Here is a 16,478-nt window from a genome sequence, read left to right as displayed (position 1 = left end):
CTAATGCCTTCCATAGACAGAAGGTATAATACAGCTACTTTATACCTATGGGCCACAAGTTCTTCTACAGGTAGCATGTTTGCTGTATCAAAGGTCCAGGCTGGTTTAGAGTCTACTCTCTCTCATACAATCAGTAATTTAGAACAACTTTGTTAAAATCATTAAGTGGGCTCAGTCCAGCACATATGAAGTCTAGTCCAAATGTAAAACTGAAAATATGAAATAATAATTGCTTCTGTGTGAGAGAGAGGGGCAGAAAAAATATGAAATTTTGTGGCCTTAATGCCCCTGAAGGCAGTTCGTGAGGACCATTTGGCAGCTGGATTTTTTCCTTTCAGATGCATCCAAAGCACAAACATGCCTTTAAGGTTTCTCCAATCTTTCAATAAACCAAAATTCTACTGCTGATTTCTGATTTTTTTTTCCACACTGAAGGAGTGAACTGGATTCTTCTCAATCTAGAAATGTGGCACTTAGAAGTGATTTTCTCAAAGTTAGGTGAAGGAATATGCCTCTCATTTAACATCTGGTTCACACCAAACTAGTTAACCTAAAGAGTTTTCATATTCTGAGGAAGTGGTTGAAAGTTCTGTGGTAAATAAAAGTGAAAACCAAAAAAAAAACCCCAAAGAAACAAACAAACAAAAAAAATCACAGCAAATAAATTAACCAGTGTTGACTGTTTATTACTTTACTATTTAATAGTTCACCTGTTTATAAGTCAGTGAGATAGACAATCAGCTGTGTTTGTTCTGTTTAATAGATCTTCTTTTTGCATGAATCCACCTATGATCTTTCCATCTTTTGGGTTCATCCTGATGTCTATAAGCAGAATTCTTTGTCACTTCCGTTGACCTTTTTTGTAGATGGAAGCTGATGGTGTCATTCACACCTTTATCCCCTCTTTTGAATGCAAACAGATATTATCAGGTATGTTCAGCATGTGGTGTTTCATGCTTATGGAAAGCTTTTGTATTTTATATCCTGCTTGGCAATTGTTCAAGACACATTTGGAGCTGCAGATCACATCTTATTTGCTGCACAGTCTGATGTCCTGACACCACCAGAAGAAGCCCACATAGCTACAGTAAACAAGTTTTGCATAAGGTTGCACAAGCTAAATGTCGATGCATGAGGTAGGAGGCAACCTTTAGATGGGTGGGTTTATGTAAATTTCAATTTACAAATTCTCTTCCTTTAGCTCCCTGATAGGTTTGATTTATGGAAAAATTCCACCTTGAACCTTGAATAAAAAATGTCCCTTCCATAAACATGAGTCTTCATCCATGTTTAGAGGGTTCCCAAAATGTGGCAACAATTCTGTGATAGACTTAAGATTTGACAGTTTTTCATCAATTTATGTGCTAGCTACATGCAGGGCTACATCAGTGTGCTTTGTGGAGACATTTCCCTGAAATTATCCTAATGCTAATGCACTTTAATATTAAGTCTTTGGTACAGAATTATTGAATGCAGTCTCGTCAAGCTATTTCCTATTTCAAGTGTAATTTTATTATTCTCTAATCTGATACTTTCTCTGCCTATCCAAAATCACACCAGCTTCTTGACAAGTGTTCAGTATGCTCCTGTGCTCCTCTCTCACTCTTAAACTAAGACCAGAAAAAGAAAACCACAGACATGCACTTTGAAAAGGTCAAGTTCTGCTCTCAGCAGCGGCAGTACCATACTTCAGTATAGACTTAGACCCTAATGGGTGCTGTCTGTCTTCTATCTGATGACTAAAAATGACAAAAATTTCTCCCTCTTAGTAGCTACCAAGTTATAAAAAATAATGTTAGAACAAGAAAAGTGCTGCTAATGAGATAAATTCTGATTATAAGTATATAAATATGATCTCATAATTCTAAATAATAAAAGTAGTAGAAAAATAACCCTACTGAGTATACCAGCACAGATGATGGCTTGTGGCTGGCATAGCTTACCTTCTTTGTGCATAACCTGTGGCACTTTGGCATAAATAGAAATAAGCATGCATCATTTTACCTACAGTTTAGTCTGTAGCAGAGCACTTAAAGTCTACTACATCATGAAGAGGCATTGGCTCTGTTAAATCACCATCATCACAAACATGTTGAGAAGATATTTGACCACTTTCTTTATGTCAACATATTAACTGATTTGGTTGCATAAGTGATTTTGTTCTTGTTTCTATTGGTAGTTTGCAATTTTGGCTATTATTTATTTATTTACCTCTCCTTAGATGGTTTTTATCTTGCAGTATTGAGACAGATTTAGGCTTTGTTTATGCCTGTGTTCTGTAGAAGTTTTTGTTCTAAAAGAGTACATTTCCATAGGTTTCAGAGCATCACCTAGACAAAAGAAAACTAAACTGTCTGCTAAAATGAAATCATAAACACCCTCTGCTAAAACAAAATTATGCAGTTTATATTATATAGTATTGTATTCTCAGTGCTCTTCCAATTAAGTCCAGAATAAGAAAAAAAAACCCTAAAATTTGTGATCCTTCTTCATTTTTTACTTGGTCTGGCATATATGCATGCAAACCTTACAAAGCATCAACTAGGGAAAGAGTGTGAATACCCAAAGAAATCAATGACTATTTTCTTTAATGTCAACTAAAATAATATGTGAAATCCATCTTCTGGAAATTACTCACAACAAGTGAAGAAAGGAACTTTCAATTCAGTGAAAGAATCAATTCAGTGAAAGGATTAGTCATGTAATCTGAAACTTGTGGCTGTGAGATGAAACCAAGGGAAAGGAGGGATGCACAGAACTGATTCTTGATGGGTATAAATTAATGAAGCTCCTTTGCAGGAGACCTACACCAAAGAAGATCAATGAGAAATTTAGTGAGTTGATGACATACAGAGTTTGCTGTATGACTTCTCTCCATGCAAGATATTGTTCTACTGCTTTGTATTCTTCTCTAACCTTCAAAAGAAATATTATAAAATATTGTTATATTACTATCTTATTATTGTGACTTTGCCATTATTCGTATTATGTACTACCAGCAAGCTCCAATTGTGTTACAGTATCACTGGTTTCAGGCACTTTGGGTTCATAAACTTGAACTGTTTCATCCACAGGAGTTGAATAGAAAGACGCTGCATGTGTTTTGAGAAAGGTGCTTAAGACATGAACAGGGCATAAAAATAACATGTTCTGCAAATCTCAAATATTATACTTGACTTTCAGCAGGAACCAGAGGAAAAGTACAGCAACTGGTACTTAAAACTCAAGCTAACTGGTACTTAAAACTCAAGCTTCATGCAATGGCAAGGGACCTCGAAGGAGTGAACTGAAACTAGACAGCTGACACAACAAAGAATATGCAGAGTAAAAACTGAGTCCTGGCAATAGAAAATATATGCTTCTCTGCTCCTCCAGACCTTGCTATGGCTGTGCTGTCTCCTCTCACATCTAATATTCTGACTGACAGCCTATAGAAATTTTTTCTGGGCATGTGATCGCACTACTTTTGAGGTAGGCTCTCTGGAAAAGCAGAATGCACGCGTTGAAAGGGATTTCTTCATTTTGGTTCCTCATTCATGTAGATCAGGACCACTGGTAATATGAGACCTGTGGATATGGATTCCTGACTATTTAATGTTTTGTGTATCTTGTTCATGCATCTGCTTTGCAGGCAGGATGCAGGAATTGTTCCATCTGCAAGTAGTAGGAGCAAGCACCAACCCCATACAACTACCTGGGTGCACCTGTACCACTGTGCATCTACCCAGAATGTGCACACAAGAGCATGGTTCTTGCTCTGCAGCTGGTCCTAAGGTGCATTAAAAAGGCTTTCAGGGGGTCTTCAAAAAGTAAAAAAAAAAAAAGAGTATCCCACTCATGAAGTCTTTGTTTCCCAGTCTCAATGGGATGTTGGTGCAGAAAGCTCAGAGAAGAAGGATGAACTCTGCTGGTCGAAGCCACTGCATGCATTGGGTATTACAAGGGAACACAGGAAGCTGCACTCTTTAGAGTTTATGTGCATATCCTGACATAATTTTAGGTTTTGTCAGAAAATTCACAGTGCTGTTCAGATTATTCTGTGTATTCACCAATGAGAATATCCTTTTTTTTCTGTTTTCACCAAAACTAGGAGAACTTCTGTAGGGTTTCCTGCAGATCCTGACCAATCACAGGGCTCACATGTGTTTCAGATTTTGGACTGTCTACCAGGTGGCACCACTATATATTAGTGCTGGAAATTTAAGATGAATGTAGCCTCAATATTTAAACAGTGTGATGTTGTACATTACTATCTGCAAGCCAGGGAAGAGTTGAAGCACACACAGTATCAAGAGTATTTAAACTATAAACAGTATAAAACTGAATAATTATTTTTAAAAAGGCAAAAAAAATATGGATATTTCTGAAATTGCTAGAAACATATTTTCTCACTACTTTGTAACTCTTAGCTTAGTTTAGGAAAAACAGCAGGTTTCGTCAAACTTTCTTGGGCTTGAGAACAACCGATAAAGACCATATTTCAAAATTTAAAATTAAGCTAGTGTACTGTGATTATGTTACAAGCAATTGAAGGAAGGTTAATGGTGGCTTCTTAAAATATCTGTTACTATTAGTTTCAGAAAATCAGCTAAAGCCACTCAGAGAGCTTTGGTCTTATCTAGGCTTCCTACAAGTTCTCTGAGCTCTGATTGATCCAACAAAAAGCTGTGTTAGTTTCCAATGTGTTACTTATCTGAAGTCACAGAAACATTATTTATTCAGCAAAATGCACTTTGCTTTTGAAAATCAGTTCATTGAACTAGATGGCCTGCTGCTGGTAAGAATAGGTGGAAAAAATTCCATTGATTCCATGCATGATATCTCATGATTCAAAAATACATATAAGCTCACTATTTCTATTGCTTAATCCAAATATCCATATCTCCTACTCACAATAACAGTTGAAATATGGAACATAAAATATAAAGCTTCAGATTTTGCTGGTTTTCATAATTTGATGTGAACTTCTATATTGCTTTCCTCTCTGAAAAAAGAAAATGCTGAAATGATGTGCAGTGCAGCATCATGTATTTGTCAACAATCCATGAAATCTTTCATTGACCTAAACAAAGGCAAATTATTTGTTATGTGTATTCCTAAGGCACAACACTATTAACCTAAAATTGAATAGAGCCTGAAAAGCAATTGTAAGGGAAAGAAGGAAAGAATTTATAATCATAATTATGTAGCCATACTTCAGAAGATGAGCAGTCCTCAAAGTGAGATGAAAATTGGAAAAAATAAATAGATGAAAGCTATTGTTGTTGATTATTTCCTTATTTATTTTAGATTGTGTATTAAATCTTAAACAGAATTATTACTTGACGTGTATCTGACTGTGAGAGGTAACCATTTTTGGGTTTCCTTTATAAACTACATTTGTGATAAAAGCTGATATGAACCAACATTGATAGGACCTTGGTACCTAGAAATAAATTCAGTTCTGTTGTATGTAGTAGCATATTTCATGTGGGAGAAATAGCAATCTACTTTTAGTTCTGCTGTACTCTTAAGAAATGCACCTTTCCTCCCACAGTAAGAACTTATTGTGCTTTCACAACTCAGTGGACTGTTAGTAAAACATTTTAAGCACAATATCCAGCAAGATGCACTCAAGTGTACCATAGACTTGAAAGTCACTCACTTAAAATTGCAAATGCTCTATGTGAGTTAGTTAAGTCCAATTCCTCCTTGATTAGTACAAACACTTCAGTTCTTATTTCTCATTCATTAGTCAAGTCTCTCAAGTGCAAGATAAATCCCTTTTTAGTTTATTTATTTGTTTATTTTTTGTCTTATGATATATTAAAAAAAAAAGTAACTCACTCCAATTCTGCTTATTTAGCGAGCTGAATTGCCAATGTCAATCTGGAGATAATATGCAGCTCAGCTAAGCTTTCAAAAATCAAGTTATAACTTATGAAGTTTTTTTCACTGTTAGTATTAATATTCAGCTACACAATGAATTAGGCAGTTAGTCTTACTATTGAAAAAAACCCAATAACTTCTAACACTTTTCATTATGTAAGCTCCTTCTGAATTACTTTAAATGAGCACAGTAAATAATTGAAATGAAAACGTCATGATGGCTTTAAGTTGGCTTGTTTATACTGTAATGAATTTATTGAAAATAGGTTTTCCATTGTGAAGTTTACAACCATGCAGTTCTGTCAAAGTTTAATATTTCCTTATCTGTTTGTTTGAAGAAGACAGGTGACTCCCTGTTTTGGAAGGTGTGCTTTTGAAGCTGGCACAGGCATGAACCAGTGGATCATGGTGTTCACAGTTATCAGTAGAACAGCCCTTTCAATGGCCCCAGAATAGGAATTCACAAGTGTTCTGAGGTGTGTTGGGAATGAGCAGGGTTCTCAAAGGGGAGCTTTCTAAACTTTACACACAGGTAGATGTGTCTTGGATGGGACAAACAGGAAATAAATATATATACCCTTAAAATGTGTAGAAAGCAGGTTTCAAGGCAAATGACAATTAGCAGAGGCACAACAGGCCAGTTACTCCAGGAAATAATGAGTAGAATAGACTATTGGGCGAGTTATCAGCTGCACTGTGCCAATTAACCTCAAGGGCAAGGAATGGTTTTGGATGTGCCATATTTGCTATTCCAAACAGAGAAAAGGATTTCCCATCCTCAGTGACTTTTCTTTATGAAAACACTGGTTCAGGGCACTTTACAGCAAAACCCACTTTGTCTTGCAGTCAAATTTGGTTGAAAGCCTTGAGATGAGCAGCTAGTCTCAAGTCATGCAGTACCTTTTCTTTATTTTGTGCACTCAATTGTCCTTTTTCTAGTGAGCAATACATTATATCACTACCTTATAAAACAAGAATGTAATTTTAATGTTAGAAAGCAGGTTGAAAATTAATAGGAAAGTAAAGTAATAGGTAATGTTTGCAAAATTATGCTTTCCAGTGGAGAATATCTAGGTCTTACATAACCTTAGTGTTTTCTGGGATGAGTAGGGCACAATTTGGAATCAAACTGCATTCTCTGGAGTAACCTAGTTTATTCCTTTCATAAAGAGGGGCATGTCCCCCTCAGCTGGTTAAAGGTAATGCTACACCTACTATGTATTTGAAGGTGATATGTGCTGCAAATATTAGGGGTTGGTAAGAATGAGATAGGAAAATAAGGCAAAAAAGTCTTCCAAGTCCAGTGAATCCACCATTCCCCTATATATAGCAACCATGGAGATAGTTTATCAAATTTGTTGTTGACAGCCATTAAATGAATTGATTTTTTTTTAACTTTTTTTTTTTTCAATTCTTCCTGTACTTTTGATTTTGGCAATTTCATGTGAAAATAAGTACTGGAGTTTACAGTTAATGAATGGAAAATTCCTTGAATCAGTTTTTAATCAAAAACTTTTTCATGTTATCGTGTATCTTTGCATTTACAATATGAGGCAAGTAACAGAATTTCTAAATTTTTATTATATTCTTGTATAATCTACTTTTATCACATGTCTGTTTTCTGTTTCTTCAGTGATCAGTCCTAACTGCTCAGTTTCTTTTATATGCAAACACTTCCAGTCCACTCTTCTTACTTTTCAACAACCTAGGAACCAACCAAAGTTCTGCCAGGTCCCTTTTGGAATAAATGATCAGCACTGTGGACTCCAAATGAGGTAATATCATTAATTACAGAAAATCATCATAGGGCAATATTAATTACCCTATTATGCTTCATGTAACATAACTTATTGTTAGGCTCCCAGCTACATATGCATCAAGGAATCTATAGCAATTTTCAGGTCTGCTGTAGGAGTTCCTTCCACAAATTTAGAGCCCTCTGAGATGGTGGAAAAATGTGAAATTTCCTTTTCAATGTGAAATCAAATATTTATTTTGTTGATGAATAGACGACTTGAATTAAGTATGTCCAAAATTTCTTTCAATCTCTGTGACCTTTCCTGACTTAAATGACTTTGTAGTATCTGCAATCTTTAGTAAGTAGAGCCAGTCCTGTTCTACAGTTCTTTTAAAACTATTGATCAATATTGAGTAATAAAAGTTTGAATGCAGTAAAGTCTTTGTTGTGTTCAGTTAGTTGCTTTGGTTTGGGTTTTAACTGGTTATTTCATTGTGCTCTTTGGCCTTTTCTTCACGACTATGTTTTCTTCATAACAATTCCTTTTGATATTATTTCATCTGGTAGAATCACAGAATATCTCAAGCTAGAAAGGACCCACAAGGATCACAAATCACCCTGTTCTTTGCTGAACTGTCCTAAAACTAAACAATATGGCTGTGAGCATCACCCAGATACTTCTTGAACTCTGACAGACCTGGTGCCATGACCACTTCACTGGTAAGCCTGTTCCAGTGGCTGACACCCCTCTCAGAGGAGAACCTTTTCCTGATGTCACATATGAACCATTCCTGAGCCTCATTCTATTTTTTTTGGGTCCTGCCACTGGTCACCAGAGAGAGGAGATCAGCACCTGCCCTGCCACTGCCCCCCTTGAGGGTTGCAATGAGGTCACCCTCAGCCTCCTCTTCTTCAAGCTGAATAAAGCAAGTGACCTCAAGCAGTTCTTTGTAAGTCTTGCCCTTGAAGCTGTTCATCATCTTGGTTGACTTGCTGTGGACACATTGCTATAGCTTGATGTCCTTCTTGTACTGAGCTCCCAAAACTGCACACAATGCCTGAGGTTGGGCCAGCACATGTAGAGTGGAACAATCACCTCCCTCAACCAGCTAGCAATGCAGTTCTCCTTGTTGCATGGGATGTAGTTGGTCCTTTTGGTCTTCTTATTTTATAGAATCTTACTCAGGACCATGCCAAAGTCTCTTAACTAGTTTTACTAAATTATTTGAAATATTTTTCCTTATATACTATTTTATAGATATATTCAAAGAACTTAAATTAAAAAAAAAAACCTTAGAAATTAGATTTTCCTTTGCAGAAGCCATGTTATTTTTATTCTACTTCATGATACACTAGACACTTCAGTTTTTACCCTTGGTAACCGTTATTCCAATTATCATGCTAGGTACAGACATAGGCCTTAAATCTCTAAATACTCTTTTAAGAGTAAAATTCTTATGATGCATTAGATCAGATGGCTAATCTGAGAACTCTAATTTTAAAAAAGGTGCTCTACCAGTATACCAGCATTCAGTTATTCTTCATGAGCAGTCTTGATGTTTTGGCTTTAATTCACAGTAGAAGAAGATTAATTAAACTAGAGAGGGCTCTGTGCTAGTAACCTCACAAACTCAGGTTCTGTTCTCTCTGGCATTTCTTAAAATAGACATGCCATGAGATTTCCACCAATTTAAATGCTTTTTTGTTGTTTTTTTTTTTTGTTTGTTTGTTTTTTTTTAAGAAGAAAAGAAGGATAATACAAATAATTTTCTTGAAAACTGTCAATAACTTTTTTCTAAAATAAGAATAGATCACACCAAATATCTATTGAGCTGAACAGTCAAGACCATGGTCAATAGAAGATATATAAGGTTAAGTATAAGAACAGGACAAGTAAGCCATGATACTTCTTGAAAATACTCTGCAGCCTTCAAAAATTTTTACTTAGGGGTTTCTTCAGCTAGACACCTTAACTCTCTGTTTAATAACTTTTCATGGAATTTTGTATTATATTGTTCAATCACTCTGAACCTGTCAACTTTTAGCAACCATATCATCCTTACTAGATGATGATTAGGGGCTAAGATAGCCAATTCTGAACATTTTTGTTCAACCCTTCAGTGAATCCACATAAAAGTGATTAAGTTTTATTATTTTGCAGGAGGCATTCAAACCAATTTACTGATGTTAGAAATGGTTTAGAAAAAGAAATGCAGCTTCTTTTTGCAGCACAGAAAGGACTATAAAATTTACAGTGCAATTCTATCATGTAGGAGGCATTCCTACAGCTGTTGTTAAGGTCTGTGTTGCACTTGGCATCGGAGCACAATCAGTCCATTAGGCAACAAGGCTTCTGCAGAATAAAAGATATTACAATATTCCATTATTTCACCATTAGAGCCAATGTAGACATGCGGCTGCTTATATTCTTTTTGCATCAATTTGAATATATTAATCCTGCCTGCTATAGTTTCAGAAGTGATTAGTCTTCAATACAGGCCCTGGGTAATGATCTCAGCAAAGGAGGCTAAGGCCTCTACCACATTCACAAAGTGACCCTTGTGCGAAAGGAAAAAGTGCAAAAAAAGCTCAAAGCTAAACATTATCCTGTACTAACCTCCTTTATCATTTGATTGCAAAGAACTTTTCACATTGTAGGTTCATATTACCCTCAATTAGTATGTGAAATTTCTGTTGGCACTTTCAATGCTGTTATGAATGCCTCCTTTGAGGTATCAAGAAGCATTTTTCATTTATGTAATGATGACTTTGCTTGGCGCCAAAGTTTTGTTAATCATAGTCTCTTCTGTCCTTGCTTCATAGGTAGACAATCAAATCAGACAGGTCTAGACTTTCTGAAACTAACTGAGATGCATGAATTTCAGCAGATTTGAGGACAATAACATAAGGATAAAATACAGTATAAAAGCATAACATATAGTGAAGAAAATATAAAATTAAGTAATGCTTTAACTGTATGTTTCTAAGATTTTCCTTCTTTTTGATTGAGGCAGAAATGAACAAAATCAAATATTTAATTTAAAATAAAAGATCCTGACATGCTCTATAGATGTGCTACCAACATGATAAAAGTACTTAATCTCTTTTTCCTTCAAGTCTGGAACATTCATATTGGAAAAGCTGATGTTTAAGACATATTTCCATATAAATTTCTTTAAGGTATCTACATGTAAAGATTCATGGAAAGAATAAATAGTAATTATGATTGTGGACAGCTCAAACTGAAGAGAACTCTGCACTTCACAGCAGCAATTAAGGAAAGCAAACTTGGTAAGATGGATAATTAATAGGATATAAAGCACCCAAGTATCCCATTGGAAATGAATGGAACACTCTCCTCAGAGTCAATCCGGAAAAGGATAAAGAAATAAGGAGTGTTCAGAAGTGAGCAGCGAGAACTATAAGATGTGAGGCTTTCAGTAATTTCAGTAAATTGTTCTATGAAGCAAAATTAAGGCATCAAGATTGAGTAATTTGGCAAGTGAATTCGTAGAAGCTCTCCATTAACGTATGTCACAGAGAATCAAAGAAGAGTTTAAACTTTGGAAATCAAACAAGTCACCTTCTGAAGTGGGGTCAGGTAGAGCAGGTTTTCCAGGACCATGTCCAGCTACAATATAAATATATCCACAGAGACTCCACAGTGGTTTAAGGTAATCTCTTACAGCACTTGACAACCTTAAATGTGAAAAAGAGGAGTGTGCATATACGTATCAAGATCTATAGCTATAGACAGCCTGATAAAGATATAGCTACAGTCATATAGATGACTCTATACGCATGTATTTGCCTTCATCCTGCAATCCCATGTTAATAGGAATGGCATGCATGGACAGGCAAGATGAAAAGAAATTTGTGAAATTCCTACTTACTGAGTCTTTGTTTAGTCCTGTTTGTGATAGCAAAGACCTTACTAGAAGATGTGGATTTCCTAAGAATTCATTTTCAAGCTCCAGTAACTCTGAAAAGTTATGAAGAGTCATAGATGTGCACTAAATATTTGAAAATACCATTGTTTGTTCAACTCATTCTCAAAATATAAATGACATCAGAAGCTTAACAGAACATTAAGCAATGGTGTTGCTGATGTTATGCTCATTTTAAATGGACATTTAAACTGATAAAAGAATATGTCTTTCAGAATCATATTTGGAATTTGATTATTTTAATTTCGAAGATATTTTTGAGAAACACCTTCAGAGACAGAAAGATTCTAACCTCAAAGCATATTTCTCTGTAACTGATTACTGAAGGATTTTTTAATCTTCTTCCAAAATACCAGCTAAGCTTTAGTACCAGAGATTTGTCACTGGATTGTGAAAATGCTGTCTGATCTCTTGTAGTCATTCTTGGTGTAATAGGTTTGTGTGCCCAAGCTTTGCCAGTGGGGCGGGGGCTGCAGAGATGGCTTTTGTCCAGCCAGGGTCAACCGAATACACTTGGAAGAGAGCAAACATGATTGGATCTTTCCAGAATTTTTTTCAATATTTTTCTATTTTGCTTGATTTTTGTCTGTAAATAGTAATTAAAAAAATTATCATTGTAAATTTTACATACTGTGAGAAATATCTCATGGCCATCTAGCAGCACATTTTCTCAGTAAATGACATAGAATGGTTAACCAAAAAATAAAGTGAAAAATATTCTTTTTTAATTTTTCCCAGAATATTCAAACCCCAAACTTTACAAATTCCTTTCCCTTTTACGTTTAGGTTTCTTTTGTATTAAATTTTTCTCACCTAAAATTAACCACTGCAGCCTCTTTTCTTATTCTCACATTCTATTCTGATTGCAGATACATTAATATTTTAAAAAACCCTATCAAACACTTTGTTTGCAGTGTGGAAAAATAAGAAAGTATCCTGGGGCATTTCTCATATATTAATTATAGCTCTGGTTGATTTCCAGGAACAACAGTTTTAGAAACCTGCCCACGGAAAGTGAAACTGATCAAAGAATTCATATTAGAAGTACTGCCTATTAAAAAAAAAAATAGATCAGAACTATGGGTTTCAACCATAAAATAGAATAGTGGATACAGGGATTTAGACATAAAAGTCATAACAACAAAAAAAGAAGGAAATAAAAAAGTCAAATACTCAAAGTATCTTTAATGACATAAGAGGAGATACATAGATATAAAACATATACACAGACACACACAAATATTCACATGCATGTTTCACACATTCATTAACATTCACATATTCTTCCACTTGTTGTATTCTCTGGATCTTGTTTATTATCTTGTTTATTATCATCAGCAAAGATAATACAACACATTGTATTGTGTACTAACCTATTCTCTCATGCAGAACTGTTCCATGTGGCTTAGTAACATAATACTTTTTTTAAAAAAAAGAAGCCTCAAATTTTTATATCTGTCTCAGATTTGAGTCTGATTTCAAAAAAAAAGCTGAACACTTTTATCTGTAGCTGGAGAAAAGGTGCAGAATTCTAAAGGTAGATGACAAGAAGAATTTTATCAGTTATATGTAGGCTTCTTGCCCCACTGTATCACAGTATTTAAGGAGGGCATGCAAAATCCACTGAGTTATCAATTGGTACCTGAAAGATAGGGATGTTGTGGCATATCTAGAAATAAGAGATTTAGTTCCACATCGCTCAGAAATTTCTGGTAAAATGTTGAATCACCAACTCGTCCCTAATGTAATGATCAGTTTAACTAGGGAAGGTTATTCTTTTAAAGCATTGCCTGTACAGCAACCACTAAGATGCACAGCTGCTGGTTTCAGCACTGTAGGATGAACGCTGTTGCAAGATCTTCATTGAGCAGTCCATGAGGCCTCTGGTGACAGAAAGAGAACAACCACGAGGACAGTGGGTTACCACAGACAGCTCTGCTACTGTGACATGACTGTATATTTCAGGGAAATGCAGCCAGCCTATAGATGTTTATTTTCTGTAATTTGCACAGACTATAAGAGGAATACCCATCTCCCAACAGTTCTGTTTGATATTGTCTAAGTTATTAAGAATGACACACTTTTAATGACTTTATAGAAGTAAAAAGTTTTTTTGAGAGAGGATGAAAGGGCATTTTGGTAATTGGTGTTTGCAAAGTTCTAAGTCCTAAATTTCAGTCACTGGTTTTAAAATAATATGAAAAATTCTTTGTTCCTGGACTTCTGTGAATGTCCCTAAGTATACACTGCCTTTGATCAAATGATCAAGGTAATTTTGATGCCTTTATTCATGTGGAGTAGATCATTGCACAACATAAATGGTCCTACAGAGATCCCAATAAAGTACTTGTGGTTTGCGGTAGTATTCAATGTAAACAACAGGGTCTACTGCCAGTGGATAATGAGAAAAGAGGGTCCACTTCAATTTTAATTAAATCAATAGGAGTGTTTTCATTTACTTGACTAAATAGGTGCTTTTCCTTTTTTACAAGATTTCTAACAGTCCATTTTAAAATATGTTTCTCCCTAGTGAGATCAAAATGAATCCTTTGCTGTGGCAACCAAGAAAGATTTTCAATGCAGATGCAGTCATTGTGTTGTTTTACAGAGTGTAGCATTTACAATGCTTGGTCATTTGTGTCCCACTGAAATAATGAGACAGACACACAGTGTGAATACTTTCCAGAGCTATGGAACAGATAATAATATAGTCAGCTCATCTGAATAAAAAACATCACTGTTCTTAACCAAGAAAAAATAGTGGGGGGAAATAGTTTCATTGACTAAGTAATGTAAAGGATGCAGCATTGCCAACCTCTATAGAGTTCTTAAAACCTGATAGGCCTTGTAACTTGCCATAGCTACAAACTATTTAAGTACATAATGGTTTTTCCAGCAAGTGAAAAACCCTTAGAACAGACTCATTAGGAGAATGCAACTGCTCAAACAAAACTTTCACCTAGTAGATTTACCTATTTATAATGTTAATGTTTGATCTCTTTTGAGTTTACCAGCTAAAAAAAAAAAAAAAAAAACAAAATAAAACCCCTGAGCATTTCTAATAAAGATCTACATTATCTGAAAATCATTGGGATGTATAGTGTTCTAAATAAAAGAAATGGATAGCTTGGGTATATGCTAATACTCATGCCATTATGGTTCATATACATTCCTGCTACCAGTTGTTTACATTGTCTTTTAATACAATACTGAGAATCAGACTTGAAGAAGAACCCTTTGATTGTTTTTAGAGCAGTGTTCTGAAATAATGCCTTGAATTCTGTTAGAGCCCCCGTGAAAAACTGTTACAAGCAGGAAGTCTAAAATTCCTTGAAAGTTTAAGGACTTTTTAGCATACTCCACAAATACCAAGTGTTAAACCTGTCTGCCTACTTTATTTTGATAATCTATTTTAAGAGGGTTTTTTTTTATTATATAAGACTGAATTCTTCAAAGATACAGCCTTTAAAAATGGGAATGCACCAATTGAGCTCAATTGAATTAGATTACTAAGAATAGTAACTATAAGTGCCTGCAGGAAAAAACAACAACAACAACATTTCCTTAATGTACTTTGCACTAAATACGCTTTTTCATAAGTGCACCTAAAAGCAAGGTTGTGGTCACATCGTTCCCTTGAGCATTCTAGTGAGAAAGGCCAGTAGAAGCAAACCTGTAAATCGGACAGAGATAGATCACCTTTTTCTTAGGATAGCAGAGGTGATGTCAGCAGTTCAGTTATGGAATTCTGGGACTTTGGATCATTCATAAAATCCTTTTGTAAAACCTGAATGGAGTCTCAGGTGAATAATAAACACTCATCTCTGTTTCCTGTAAAAGCACAGCTAACCAAATTTATAGTTATTATCTGTGTATTTACATGAACTAAAGGGGCGCAGCACAGAAATCTGGTCCAAACTATGTAAGCATGTGCGCAATATTATTTTGAATAATATCAAGACATCTGAAATACATTTTCAAAGCTCCTTTGATGAATTTGATGCAACTCAAACTATGTCTCGTACAAGAGAGTAGATAAGCACAACCCAAGTTAAAGCAAACATGTTTGGTAGTTTTTCATGATAATAGTATACTAACTTACTTCACAAGCAGGGATTACAGTGCTTATAAAAAAGCACTCACTTTCCTTTGAAAGATTACCACTGGCTTTTTCTTTTCCATCTCTCCTTTTAGTTATATTTGCTTGGTATTTAAGCCTGGAAGAGCCAACTACCTGCAGCCCCAGGGAGCTGTTATGTATTACTGCAATTTAGTGGTGGAGACTGCCATTTCTTTTCTCCAAAGCCACTAAATGTTTGGACTTCTGCTGTTGTTGGTTGCTTTTTCTTGGTTCTTGCATCCTTAAATACTGTTAACTGCTTTTGTCTTGATGTAGTTTCTTGAATGTTTTTGAAAAGGATTAATTTTTCACTCAGGTGTTTCAAGGCCTTTGGTACTCCTGTGTGTTTGGGGTGAGTTTGAGAAAGATCTTTTCCCCAAGCCTTGCTTTGTCTCTGCTACCCCGGGAGCAGGATGTAATGCTGTTTTACTCAGGGCAGTTGGATGTTTGCTCTTTATTTTATTATGTATATAATTTACCTTCAGATGAAGGAAATTCCATGTTAGCTCACGATCCTGCCTTGGAGGGGCTGTATTTCACTGCCCACAGGTCATTCTGGGACTTTCTACATAAACTCTATCTGTTCTAAAGAAGTGGCTCTCAGCAAGCTGTGGAAGGGTTTATAGTCTGATGGCTGAATATTTAATTTTGAGCCGTGTTGGTGCCATGCAAAAGTAACAGTAGAATTAAATGAGATGAACTTGATATGATTGTTTCCTTCCATTGACTGCATCTCCTAGTATTTTATCTTTCAGTTTAGTAGGATTTTCCAGATTGACTTGGATCTAATTTCCAAGCTTTGTCT

This window comes from Pyrgilauda ruficollis, unplaced genomic scaffold (genome assembly GCF_017590135.1).
Source record: "Pyrgilauda ruficollis isolate IOZ18807 unplaced genomic scaffold, ASM1759013v1 scaffold37, whole genome shotgun sequence".
NCBI lineage: Eukaryota > Metazoa > Chordata > Aves > Passeriformes > Passeridae > Pyrgilauda > Pyrgilauda ruficollis.
Note: the sequence above shows the minus strand (reverse complement) of the source record.